Genomic DNA, 15,317 nt, shown 5'->3' with positions numbered 1-15,317 from the left:
CTCTGTTTGTTTTACCGGCCTGTACAGCTGTACACTTTGTTCTCTGATTTTGAGACTACTTCAACTCCAACACCCAAGCTGCAGAACCAAATAAAACACTTGCACAGACAGGCAGGCACTTATCCAGCTCTGCATGCGTAGTGACAGAGAGGGGCCAAAGAAACTAAACTAAGCTAAAAGGAGTAAAAAAGCAGAATGCGCTTGCCTGGGAGTCAGGTCCTGCACATTAACGCAGTGCAGCCATGACTCACTGCTCACTTCTTAACTGGAACGGTCAGTGAACCACGGTTTTGTAATGTCCCCAAGGCCCACACTGAGCTCGTAATTGACTTCTCTGTTTCCAGGCCCAGAGCAAAGTGTGAAGCTACCAGCTAGCCAACCAGCAAAGACAGCCTGCCTTCCAGATTTCACCATGCCTATAGCACACTGAAAACGTCAGCTCAGCCAGCAGTAAGTCTCTCTTTCCTGGTCCTCCCATCTGGAAAGCAGTGAATGTAGATGCTTTGCAGGCCAGCCAAGTCTGAAGTGGCTGCACTAACTGATAATAATAATAATAATAAAATAATATAACAACAACAACAACAACAACAACAACAACAACAACAACAACAACAACAACAACAACAACAATAATAATAATAATAATAATAATAATAATAATAATAATAATAAATTCCAAGCTGTCCAATACCCTCTGAAATCATCAGGCTACCTTCTCTATCTTAAGCCTAATTTTCTGGAGTTTCCAGAGACCCAGAGGATGATCATAGATATTTACAGTCTCCCTTGTGTAATGCAGGCTACACATCACCTAAGTTCTCACCATTTGACTGGTGCTTCCCATGTACTGTGTTAGGTTAAATTCTGTCCTGCTGGTACATGCCCAAAACTTTTCCCCCATGACATGTACCAATGTTTTATTTTTCTGCCTCCCATCATACCCTGGTTGTTTGACAAGCTTGGAATTGATCACACCTAGTTTTAGGAACCTGAAAGTTAACTGCCAAATCATCTGGTCTCAGCTTCTCCCTATAATCCATGAGAGTAAGTAGACACATACAGATGGGGATATACTCCCCCTGACTTCAAACATCTTTCTTAAAATGGGACAACTTGCTCTTAGGAGGTGCCTATTTCATTCTACCAACTATCAGGGAAGTTTAGAGGTCTAAATTAGACTAGCTGATAAAATTGTAAAGGGGCAAAATTGGAAGATAAGAATCCAGCTCTGGTCAAGTGTTGAGGAGCAAACAGAAAAGCTGTTGAAACTCTGTGGGCTTTGTCATGTAACCAGACAAATAAAGCAACCAGCTGACAGTTCTGGCCCGAAAACCTGCCAGTTGGCTGTTGTTGATGCTTTAAGGAGAAAGAGTAGAAATGCACAATGTCCCTGAGAGAATGCTAATGGGCAGCAAGAGTAATGGAAGGAAGCAGGAATTTGCATTGCTTACAGTGAGGACGGTGGAAATTGCAGGAGTTAATATTTGACTGAGTTTAGACTTTAAGAAATTATTTGGGAGAGTTAGCAGACTACTTTTTTCTGCTCTGTATAAACTTTCAGTTGTGGCTGTAGTCTCTGACTTGTTTTCAGGTAAGACAATCTTTAAGAAATCATTTCATGTTTACAAAATATGTATCTGTATACATCTATTTAATTGTATAAAGACTTACATAAATTTCTGGACCATATCCTTGAAAGATCTCTTTTAAAATTAAATTTATGATTGTCTACCTATCTACCTGTCCTGAGAGACTAAGATAGCTTGGTCGCACCACATCTGAGGACATTGGTATACCCTATACCCTGTTTAGAACAGAGCAGTGTTGGCTGTAATCCCAAACTCAAGTAACCTGTCTAAGTCACCTCCCAGGGAGGCAAAAGGAGCCTAATTGCAGGCACATATGGAAACACTGGACCATAAAGGACAATGAGGTGTTTTTTATTTCTTACCTTAACACCTGTTAATTAGGGCTAAACTTATCTCCATTGCAGTCTCACAGGTTTCCCTCTACCAGACCTCATGAGACATGACCTTTTGGTGCTGCTGCAACTTCTAGAGATTCATGAATGTTTTTATTCTTACAGAGCTGTGAGTCCAAGTGCTAACCTGAGTAGCCTTCCAAGAAAATGAAATAATTTAATGGGAATGACGTAATGCTGTATAAGTGTGTTCAGGCTTCTACATGCCAGTGTCCTGCAAAAGCCTTTCCTCCCGAAGAATAAATTATAGATGATGAAGTCTACTGCAAACCACCCACCCACACTTAGCCTTTCTCTACTCCCCCACATGAACTTGTCAACAAATTGGAACAGAAAATAACCCATGTTTTCATTGCTTCAGTCAAAATCAGTGTCTGCATTATCACTATGCATTTGAAAAGTAGAGGACATTGCAAGCAGAAAAGCATCAAACTTCAAAGTCAATTTGCACATTGATTTAGGGTTATTTTTACCTATAAAATGACATACTAAATGCGGTTTATTTAATGTGTTTTACTCAAACTTCATTCACCTATAGACATCTGTGTTATATGGCAAAGTATACTCTTCATTCACCTATAGACATCTGTGTTATATGGCAAAGTATAACTATAAGCAAAATCAAGATGAGGAAGTGGAACATACTCATGTAAGCCTTTTTTTAAGAAGAAGAAAGGAAATACAATTTTTCTTAGAATTAGAGCCAACAGTTTAAAAAACATACAAATGTTGAAATAAAAACTGTGATGTTTATAAAGAATAGTAACTATTGAATGAAGGTAAAAATAGAAGAGATCAATGTTTAAAACTTCTGCTTGTTCTTATTTTAGAAGATGACTACACAAAGCAAACCTAAAGAGTGGGATAGGATTTCATGTTTTATTGGCATTTGGGGAAACTTTATACTCTGTCTCTGGAAAATCAGAAAGGGAAGTGGTTGCAAGGAATCCACATAATAATGTATGGGAAAGCCAGCTAGAATTTACAAGGGAGTGGACTGTGCTGGTAAATCAAAAGGTTGCCAGATCACATGGTTCACAATTAATAATAGTGGGGTGTTCCACCAGCAAGCAGTTTCTCCATTTTCTTTTTCTTTATTGCCTTTTTATTCCCACTAAGCCACTAAATTATTTTGCTTAACTATTGGTGCAAAATACATGTTATTAGTAAAAACATATCAAGTATATAATGAGAAGCAAATAAGCCCATTTCAGTTTCATAAAAGCTAGGAAGGTTTCAAACTGTAGGGTGTTTTGTTTTGCTTTTTCTTGCTGGGAAATAAGATTTTATGGCCAAATGTTATGAGAACCAAGTATTCACAAGGACCAGAGCTTCAGTGTTCAGTTTGGAGGCTCATTTTTAGCTATATAGTACAATCTTGCAGTCTGTGCTCTTGACTTGGTGCCAGTTCTCCCGCTATAGTCACAGCAAAGGATGTTTAGGGACAACTACTGACAGGATTTAACTAACAGATTAAGTCTGGGCATATTTTTGGTTGCTTTCCACAATGCCAAATATCACAAATGTCACCCTTCCATCCGACCACATAACTCTTGAGGAACTAACTAGGCAGTATCATTAAACAAAACATTGCCTTATAAAGTGAAAAGGAATGCCAACCACATATGCAATCCCAGTTCCCCAAACAGTTCTGCCCTAAAACCAAACTGTTGTGATGTATTCATTCTCTCTCACATTTATTTATACTATGTATATCTACTATGTATATCCAAAGGATTTTGTAACCAAAGAACCAGGTAAAGAACACTTTGCAAAGATTGATTTGAAGTACAGGAGGAATTGTCCTTAGAAACAGGCATCCTCACCACAGCTGAAATTTTGTCTCTCAAACTACTTGGTTATGTGTGATTGAAAGTGCCTTCATATTCACTTCAGTTAGTGCAGGTTTATAGCTCCTATGCCTTAAATTTGAGGAGAGAGCTCTAATGAAGTTAAATTCTGGTTTCAGAGTTTCTGATATAAAGGACCTACAAACAGTCCTGCCAATATTAGTAATAAAAACTTCAAAGCAAGCAGCAACAGCAACAGCATTTTGTCTGTGCTGGACTCTGTGTTCCCAGATCAGCTCTACTGTGGTTTCATTCTTTGCTCACAGAAAAGGAAATGATAATTTGTCAGAACTCATTCCAGTTTTAAAAAAGAAAATGTCCTTAAAGTTTGAGAAGTTCAGGGGAGCAAATTGGCTTAAAATATATTTCTAGTCAAAATTGAACTAAATAATTCTTAGAATTTGAGGAATGAAGTATTTCCCCAAAGCTCTCACATCTGTCCATAAAGAGGCAAATTCCTATTTAATTCAATGGAGGAGAGTTCGATATTAGACATTTCAGTAAAGAATTATACATACTTCTATTTCTCTAAAACTTGCTGTACATCATATGACAAGGCAGCATGCCATATGTCATAAGTAATTTCAGCATTCATATACAGTGAGACATAGCAGTGGTGTTTACTATATATTTCAGAAACACCCACAAGATATAATAAAAGGTCTCTCCCCAAAGTACACGTAGATTGAGAACTAGCTCTTCTGTCTTCCATTTCTTAGTTGCACCTAGTGCAATTCCTCCCTGGTATGCTTGCTTCCAGCAAACCTGGGTAAGAGAAGAGGTAAACACTATAGTGCTGATCAGACTAAATTGACAAAATTTTGGATAAAAGTTAGGGAAAGTACACAAGATGAAGTTTGTTGATGTCTTTATTAATATTTTTGGATGAAGTAGAAACTCACTACTTCTCCATCAATTAAATAATATAATGCAGTCCAAAGAATGAACTTGTGTGTTCAGACCAGAAAGGAGTTTAAAAGTTCCTTATATATCTTTACAGATAGCTATTATTTATAATACAAAAACAACCATACAAGTATCTTTACAGTACATTTTCTTCCATGGAATTTTAACATTCTTTTCCATTCATTGTTTTGTATATTTTGGAAGGTGGGTTCATGAAGCATAACATGTAAGACATGTTCGATCTATGTACAATATACAAGTTAACTACAAGAAACTGTCATTTCCATTGAATCCTAAAGGATATGAATTGGCCTAGGAACTTCAAAGTTTGTATAAAGGAAAATTTAAGAATTGTCTTTGATTTTCACTTAGAGTTCAATGAGATTTGTGTATGTAGGAATGAAGTAAAAACAACCATATTGTGCAAATATGTTTCAGAATTGATAAATTTAGCACTTAGTGTGTGTTGGAGAAGCAACAATAATATTTTAATATGTATTACAAGATCACCATGAATAATGGACTGAGAGTAATTGACTGAATAGGCATGGAGAAACAGTAAAAAGCCATTTTTAAAGAATAGTTCAAAAACTAGGAGCGGAAGCTTAATATGAATTAGGAGTCAAAAAAGGTTTGAGGCAGAAATATTTTACCTTCTTGGATTCAGTTTGGGGTTTGGGTCTGGTCAACAAAGTGGGTGTTTATTGATGCAAGTTTTAATGAGATCAGGTAATGTGTGTATGCCTAGGTTGCATCTCAGCAGTGAAGCTGGTGGAATCCCAGGCCATCACAGAATAAGGATAAATAGGTGAACATGGTTATATCCTTGCAGCCTACCTTCCTTCATACCTACATTCCTAAGAACACAGTTTTGTTAGCTAATGATTTCAAGGGCTAGTTAGAGCTTCAGTAGCCAATCTATTTACAAACTGAATGTCCTGTAGATCACATTTAGGGATGTGCTATTCATCTTTGTAGCAATACTTAACACAGTGAGATAATATTTAGCTAGGTCAAGCAAATTTGCCAAACAGATAGCTGCAAAGAGAGAATGAGCCTATATTCATTACTTTATTTGAGCCTTTTGGTACTTTCTTCAAGACAAGACAGGCTGTTAATCCAATTTTTCCAGGCTGTGATGTTACCAACTTTAATTCACCAAAGCTTAAGTGACTACTGGAACACCTAGTACTTTTCCTGACAAACACATCTCTGTTATCTGTAGTGGAAGGAACACTGAGAACACTTATTTAAAACAAGTGCAAGAAAAGGAAGCCCAAATTCAGAAACTCTTCAAAAACTAAAAGAAACCAAATGTAGCCTTTCATTCCAAGGCTAGCCAGAAGTTGGCTTTATCAAAGTGAATATTTGTTCTGCTTGCATCATCACCTCTTCCATAATAGGATTTTGATTGACAGATTTTTGCGGGAATATCCAAGAATATGACTGCTAACACACAGTTTTGTAATAGCAGGCTGCAATCAGGGTCTGAGTTCAGCTAGAGTCATCGTTGTTTACAACTGTAAGCCAAAAGCATTGGAATCTTTATTTAAGAAGAGCTGAAGATTTTGTGGCATCCTTCTGGCAATGATAGTGCAACAGAGGTATATCTTCAAAACTGTGTTGGCAATCATGTCGTAACATTTGTGGTAGTGACTTGACAATGGAAAACCTTAGGGTGAATTTTCAGCTCATAAATAAAACAAAAAAGGACTCATACTTACACGATCATGACTGTTGAACCTGGCCATCTGTATAATGTTCCCGCTTGCAATGGCATTCCTTAAGATGAGCAGTCCATCATTATGGAGCAAACACATAATTATGGTTACAGACTTGTTTTGACAATATTTCCATTATTGCAACCTGCTCCAGAATTTCTTTATGTCAGCTGGTCTCGGAAATTTCACAAGTGATATGTTTTGTAAACATATTCAGCTGCTACGCTATCTCAGAAATAAGGGTGTTCCAGTGTCACTTATTAGAGTTACTAGAAATGATATAAACCTGACTTTGCTTTACACTAGCAGCCATGCTAATGCCTGAGTTCCAATGGACAGAAGACTTCTGATCTCAGTCATTTTGAGAATACAGACAAATCTCTGAAAGACATTAAGATACTAATGCTGTCACTCAGTATTACCCAGGGTACTCAATTCACTGCCTGCACTAGAGATAGACCACGCATAATTAATCGAGTTCATTATATATAGAAATATATACTTTTGAAGTGCACTACTTACTTCATTGTAGGAATAAAAATTAAATCTTTACATTGTTTTGAGGGGAAAATTCTTATGCCCTGTGAGATACAGTAATTTTTTTTCTGTTCTGGAATGAAAAATAAATAAATAAATAATGATCAAAACATCATGAAGACCTTTATAAATTTGTATAACATCATGTGAATGTTTTTCATAATGACTTACAGTAATTAAGAAATAAAATTTCAGTAGAAAAATAGCCCCAAGTACATTTTCAGAGATATTTATATATTTGTAATGTATTTTTTTTCTCTGGTGTAAGAGACATGTAAAGACTATTTGACATTGAGTTATGACTTAAGTATTTTGTTGCGAAGAGTGAGTCAGTCTTGATTTTCATAGAACCATAGAATGGTATGGGTTGAAAAGGACCTTAAAGATCACCTAGTTCCAATCCCCCTGCCATGGGCAAGGATGCCACCCAATAGTTCAGGTTCACAAAACCATGCATCAATCTCTCATTCAGATTCCTAGATAATACACTGCCTGGCAAGCTCCTGTTGCAACATGGCAACTTGCTTGAAAAGTTCATCCAGCTGATTGCACTTGTACCCACAACACCTACCTCAAGCCCTCAGGGAACTTCTAGATTCTGGAGTTCCCTGCAACTGAGGACCCAGGCAGCTCTTTCAGTCCTCAGGAGGTCTGTTTGGGTGTAGGCATCTGTTTGGGGAGGTTGTTGCCTGTTTGGGTTTCAGCCTCAGCCTGGAAGCTGTGGCAGGTGGACACTGTTTTTGTTTCAGTAGAAGGCTGTCTTTTGTTGCTCCCAGAATAAAAGAAAGTGGCTTGCCTTCTGCCTTCCCTACGTGCCCTCCATGTGCAAACTGCCATGCTACACCCTGGCTGACATGCCAACCCGTGAAGATATTCCAGACTCATGCAGTGGTGTTTTGAGAGTGCTAACATTCCTAGCAGCACTGCTAATATCAGTGTAATAGCTTTTTTAAATCATTTAGGTTAATAGTATTTATCTTTTATATATTAGCTTATGGATTTGTTATACTATTTTCTCATTGGTAATCTAAACTTTTCATTGTATACATTCACATTAATGTACAAGAGAGCTGTGCCTGGGAGATACACATATTTTATATAAATATGTATGTGTCTCCATACTCTTGATCCCTTTCTCATATCCAAAAAATTTTACACTTAAAAATTCTTTATATTTTATTAAAGTTATATTTTAAAATCAGAAGCTACAGTCCTCCATCATCAAATAATTTAAGACTGTCTAGAAAAGCAATGCTTGAAGATAATCCACATGAATACAAGATAAGTAATTTAAAAGTCAGTGTATTAGCAGTTAGTGTTGTCTTTTTTCATAATAATCAGAAATGTGTCTATTTTATTTTTAGTAGTTCTTGTGAATCTTACAACTTTCATTCATGAACTTCTGGATTGTGACACTTCAAGTCATTTCCTTATTGTACAGTAAGCCTCCAAACTGATTTCCTGGCTCAAAATTCTTATTTTTTTTTATTTAATTAAATTGCTTTAGCAGTCATCAACATTTTGGATGACAATCCAAGAAGTGTGGAATTCCAAATTTAAACACCTCCCTGATGGATCCAGGAGCCTCTTGCCAATCATAATGGCATTTTTCATAGCAGGGGAACAATTTTTTTTTCTGCAGGAACTAAAGATCCCAGCTTGTTTAGATCTGATTGTAATTCACAGCTAGTGATGTGGTAATATCAACTTGCCAAGCCATCACTTAACCTTTATCCTTTTCCAAGAAAAATTCCGGCATTTGTTGTTAACAAGCTACTCTCCTTTAATTAAAGACGGCCTTGCAGACAGCCTTTATGAAAGACAGGGCTATCCATTTAAATGCCTGAGGTTTCTGCTAGTAAAATATACTTACTTTTTGGCCTCTTTTCTGAGAAGCTATTACACTGATATTAGCAGTGCTGCTAGGAATGTTAGCATTGTCAAAAACAAACAAAAAACAAAACAACAAAAAAAAAAAAAACAAACACAGTTTAAAATAGTGTATAGTTTTGTACATGATTTTATTCAAATTAGGCAATGCTGAATACTGGCCACCAGATATTTCTTTATGTCTTTCAGTTATTCGCTCTATCAGAAGCAGTGATCTGGGATATGACAAGGTGCTGGAATGGACCTTCACCTCTGCACAAATAGAAATTTACTTACTAACATATTGCATACACCTTTGCAAAATCCATTACTTAAAAACATAATAATAACTCAATAGAATGCATCTGTATGAAGTGATGTGTAAGTATTTCTGCTGTATTGAAATGTGTCACTCAGCTTGTGATATCTGTCTGGGAGTACACTGGCTCTTTTATTAGAAAACAAATAAGGTATTTTAAGTTCATTTAATTTTAAGATCTTCTAATTTAAAATGGAAGACATTTTAAGACATTAAAGATACCTTTAAAGTTAAAAATAATCATTTTCATGCAACATTTTCTGAGCTAAAAATATCCTTTCCAAAGCTTTGATGAAGCAATTTGCCAGCTTATTGACTGATAGATTTTGACATGCAAGAATACAGTCATACAAAAATTGTAGTTATTATATGGCTTTTGTCATGCGACCCGATCTTATTCCTTCAGTTACCTAATACTGGAAACTATGTAGCTATTGTTTTGTACTTATCTCAGGAGATCTTTGTGAGGATTCAATTACTGTCTATCGAGGTTTTGGAACATACAATCCTGTTATCATTTCACCTAAATGCCCAATTCTTTGGTTTTGTTACTATTATAAAGATGGCCCTTTACCAGCTGTGTTGCTGTCACCCTTGCTGCTACGTGCTCTGTATGATCTAGTACAGCTTTCCAAGCTCATTGAAATGTTATAATGGGGTTATATACTTAGTACTCTTCTCTACAGAAACAAACAAACAAACAAACAAACAAACAAAAGCACGTAAAGAACACACAAAAAGCACAAAGTCAAATGGACAGTAAAGCAAAAGGGTGGAAGGAGGGTATCAGAAAAGATCAGAGAGGAAAGATCTTAAACTGGTTTACCTGCAAAAGAAAATGATACTGGAACTAAAACACAAGATTTAAAATATCCTTTGTCAATGTGCAGGAAGAACATTTTAATAGGATAATTATTTGTACATAACCTGGTTACAAAGTAATAGTGTTTTGCACTGCTCTTTATGTTTTAGTGATAAACTTACATAAAAGATCCAAAGAACATCAAAATTTCAAAAGTATCTTCAAAAGAAAAGAAAATGTTAAGTGACATCAGAAACAGTCTGAGAGGGCAGGAAGGTGGAAAAGAACATTTTAGGATTGATTTCTGAGTAATTGGATTAGTAATTTGCAGAGCTCACCTGCAGAGAAGGACTTCACATCAAACTTTGAAGGGAACTTAGAATACAAATGGCAAGCTTGTCCTCCTCGGAAGGATAGAGAAAAACAAGATGGCAGGAGTCTTACTTAAAGTCAGGACCCTGGATTATGGCTTTTTGTCAATCTAACAATTTTTTAACTGGATACAACTGGGTATTTCCTTGAAGCTCATGAACAGGTGTGGCCCAAAGTATTTGTTTCAAAATATAAGAACTAGGTTTACATTTTGCAGATTATAAATTTTTTGTTTGTTTGTATGTTTTCCCTTCTTCTTTCTGTGTAGTAGTAATAAGATAATTTCAAAACACCTGGCAGGCTTTAAGACACTTATCTTCAGGGGCTGTCATCTTTCTTTTGTAGGAACCAACATCCTCAAAAAGGACCAAGCAGGTGAAGAGTTTGTTGAACACTCCTTTGCTAAACTGTCAGGATTTGTGTGGGACTGTCTGGCGAGGGAGAGACTTGATACAACATCCATTGCTGGTGTGAAGTGAAGAAATAAGGATATGCCCTGGATCCAAAGGGACACACATGAGAGTGTGTTCAGAACAGGAACCCACCCAGCTGCTCTGCTCCTGCTCATTGCGTCTTCCCTTTTGTATGAATTTTTCTTCACTGTGCTGCTTGAAGTGAGAAGATTTGAATGTGCAAGTTTGGAAATCTGTTAGATCATCAAAGGAAAGACGCAGAACAGAATGCTTCCCACTGAAAGTTACAATGAAGAAATTCATAAAATATATACTATGAAATCCACCCATGAATTCAGAAAAAAAAAAAAAAAAGGAAAAAAAAAAAAAGAAAAAAAAGTGTTTGTATATTTTAAAGGACACATGGAAAGGAATATAAAGGAGAAAAGGAAATCATGAGGTGTAGCCTCAATCAAAAATGGCATAGCTGAGTTTTATTGAAAAGAATAAAAGAAGATGACAGAACAAAAATTTCTGAAGTATTTCTGTAATGTGAAATTCTTCTGACTAGGACATTTTCAGAAGCATGACATCACACAATGCAGCCCTCTGTAGTCCTAGGGAGGAAAAGGGGCTTGCTCGGCCATGGCACCATTACACACCACCTTGCGGTGTTCCATTACAAGAAAGAGTGGAAATTCATTAAAACACATGGTGGTCCAGAGTGTGCACAGAAGGCAGTCATAGAAGGAGTTACTTTTATTAGGAGTAAAATTTTCTGTGTAATATAATATTTCCCAGCATCACTACCAAGAGGGCAAGAAGAATCCAAATGGAAAATGTAACTGCATTCTGTGTGCCACATTTGTGTGCATGTGCACACACTCTCACTCATTACATGCATAGAAAATAGGGGAAAGAAGTTAACACATGGGAAATATAGTATTTAAAAGGCTTATTAGCAAGGGTTATTCAACATCTGTGGAAAAGTTGACAAACTCTGCAGTAATGGTTCTGTTTTATTAAAAGTTTGATTTTTTTTCAAATTTGCAGGCTACCCTGGGATTATATAACAGGAAAAAAAAAAAAAAAAAAAAGAAAGAAAGAAAGAAAAAAGCCATTGCGTTATAGGGTATAAATATTTCAAAGCAAGGTCTATAATAGAAGATAAAGGATATAAATGGTTACTTCTTGATGCTACACATCTTACAGACTTCACCCACAACATATTTGTTTACATAGATGTCCATTCCCCACACATCAGTGAGATTTTTTCTCTCTCATTGCTTACAAGAAAGCAGAATGTTAAGCATGCTTTTTGATACATGAATTTTAGCTTTACCTTTTTTATGAGTATACCTATACTGACAATTAAAAATCCTCCATAGTAAGATTTCTTGGCATTCATTCATCTGCTTTTCAATATAGCCCACAACCTCAAAGGCAAATAATTACCTTAAGCAGCAAACCACATAGTTTTAATGCAACTCGGGCACTGCTGGGAAGCAAATTTGGCAGCAAAATTATTTACTGTTTCATGAAGTCCCAGAAGATTCCCAGGTATATATGTGCTTCATTATTTATAAAACTTCTTTGACAGATTGGAATGGTTATGCAATTTTTGGTAGGCTCAGGGTTGCTTTTGAGTTCATGTTTGCAAATCTGCAGTCTGGCCTTTGTTGGTAGATCTATGATGTTTTTTGTCCAGCATAAATATGATATTTAATGTGCACATTTTTATATACCAATGACTGTACTATTTTAGCCGATAGATTTTCTTTAGATTTTATCTTATTCAGCCATGCATCCCATAATGCCATACTTTCCACCAAGACCATGTTTAAGACCGTGTATTGAGATACCTCTCTGTACTGAAATCTTTGTTACACAGGAGAGTTTAAAGCCAGTCATTAGTTAAAGCCCTGCAGAAATATTGCCTGGATATATGACATATTTCAAGTTCCTTATCTATAGAGCTTTGTCAGTGGAAGTGATTCTAACTCCTTTTGGTATGTTTCTGTTTTGCTGTCATCCTGAGGAGAAGGCCTTTTCTATTTGCTGGTGGCAAGGGCAGTGACGAGGCTGTGTGACTGCAAAGTACAATACTACAATTTTCAACAGTAGAGAGACTTGGTGTTTTTGGATCAGCAGAATGCAGAAGCCTTAAGGCTCTTCTTTCAGGCACCATCAGGAAAGCTAGAAGATAACTAAAATTCATGTGTTTTTTCTCCCAGCAAAGTTAAAACAAAATAAATTGTTGGTTCTAAAGTTCTTTTCTATAAGGACTCCATCCCATCTGACCATAAGACAATGAAATAGAGATTTTTCCATTAAGAAAGATGGAGCAGCTCTTGGGCATCATCCACATACGGAAGAAAACTATAAAGCAGACCCCAAAAGAGGTGTATCTTCACATTTTGTAGTCTCCCTGTCTTGGATCTTTCCAAATAAGTCTTGAGATAAGGGTGGATGCTGCCCTAATCTAAATGAAGAGATGCAGAGATAAATGGAGAGATGCAACAATGCAAACATAACTGCCTCTTATGTTGTGGGTAAATGTATTGAATTAGAAATTTTCAATCCTTTGCACCCATTTTCATTTCATTTCATTTCATTTGCACCTACTTTCATTTATTTTTGTAAAAGTACTTTAAATATAAAATCTCTCTAAAAAAATTTGTTATATGATCAGCAGCTTCCCCTAGACCACATTGTCAGATATTCAGTTGATAAATTCTACTGCAGAAGGTCCTACTGTATTCAGTTCATTATCCTGATTGCAGATATGACTCATAGTCATTTTTCAGAACCAGCTTTGCAATAAGGTTAAAATTCACAAAAAAATAAATTCTCAGATCATCTTTACATACATCAAAATAAAAATAAAATCCCAAAAAGTAGAATTTTAAAATATTTGAAGTATGAAAATACCTGTTAGCTGTCTTTGCAAACAAATATTTTTTTTTTCCTTTTTGTGCAAAAAGTAATACTGTGACCATCAAAAATTGTGGAGTAAACTCTAGATGAGTGTCTAACTCTTTTAAGTTTAGATCTTTGTACCACAACTTAGGGGAACAGTAATTGATTTTCAGCCATCGAGCTCATTACGTCAGACTATCTCTTTCACAATTTTTTATTTTTTTCCAAAAAGGTTTAAATTTAACAGAGTGCATGAGTTTCTGACTGGAAAATCTTGGTGATTTGAAGAAAATGGGTGAAATTCTGATACCAGTGAAGTCAATTACAGATCTTATTTTGTGCTAAAATTGTTGACTGAGCCTTCTATTGGTGGCTTCTTTGTCAAAATCATTTAAATACTTTATACAAAAAGGCTTCTTTGTTATACCAGATTGTCTTTCTGAATTGAAGATTATTTTTAACCTTCTGCCAGGATTCAGTTTTCAAGTTACAAGGCATACAAGCCATCTAAATGTAAAATTAATCAGCAAATGGCATGTTAATTCCCTGTCCCCAGCCCTTGCCAGTGGAACTTTTATTGATATATTCATTGGTACCATTTATTTTCTGTATTTACTTGCCAGCACTTGGCTTTCCTGACTTCAAAGACAGAGGGGGAGAAGGGTTTTCATGATCCTTTTCACAGAGCTGAGCACAGGAAATGGGGGATCAGTGCATTTTATCAACTTGGCGTCTGTGTCACTGTGGCACAAGGGGAGAAAGAAATGCCATGATATCTAAAACTAAAAGTCCTAGACAAGTAGATGAGCCAGGAAAGGATAACTAATAATTCATCCTAAAATGAGCCCTTGCTTTTCATTATGATTGTGTTGAGGAGAGTTGGAGAATTGAAGTTTGCTTTAAGACTTCAGACTGCAAACTGTTACAGCTGTGCATCTGGAGTCTGATTCATCTTCCCCTGGAATCCGTGAAAGGAGTCTTGACATTGACCTTACTGGGCATAGGTTCCCTGTGTTCCTCAGTGTTGACATTTATCCTACTAATAAATAAACAAACAAATAAAGAAAGAAAACAGGATAAAAAGAATATTGCTAGAAATAGGTAAGTACCCTTCCTAAAAAAATGACACATCATGTTAAGGGAATATGAGACTATTTTAGCTACTGTGATTTTACTGTATTTCTGAAACAGAAAATACAGACAGTGTATGTGATGGTCTCTTATTCACATGATTTGACTTGTGTGATACCTACATTGTCCACAATGCTTTAGGAACCCATATTAAATCTTCAAAATTATATTTAGACTTCTAAGAACCTAACTATGAAAAATGAAGTCAAGTTACTTCCACTGTTTGGGTAACTTGTACTGTAATTCTGTAATTTCTACTTTCTTAATTACTGTTGGTTTCGTCTCAAACACATTTAACTTTTGATTTTTAGTCTAAATCACTTATCTAGTCTCCCTCAGCAGCAAATGAAGAAAGGCAAGAAAATCCATGGCCATGAAAGAGAACTTTAATATCAGAAAGCAAAATTATCTTCTGGAAATAAGTATCTTTGATGACTGAGGGGGTTGTGGTGCTTACTTTCGACGAGACAGTTAACTTCTAGACAGCTAAAATTGGAGGACATGAAGTATATGTGTAT

This window comes from Anas acuta, chromosome 2, assembly GCF_963932015.1.
Source record: "Anas acuta chromosome 2, bAnaAcu1.1, whole genome shotgun sequence".
NCBI lineage: Eukaryota > Metazoa > Chordata > Aves > Anseriformes > Anatidae > Anas > Anas acuta.
Note: the sequence above shows the minus strand (reverse complement) of the source record.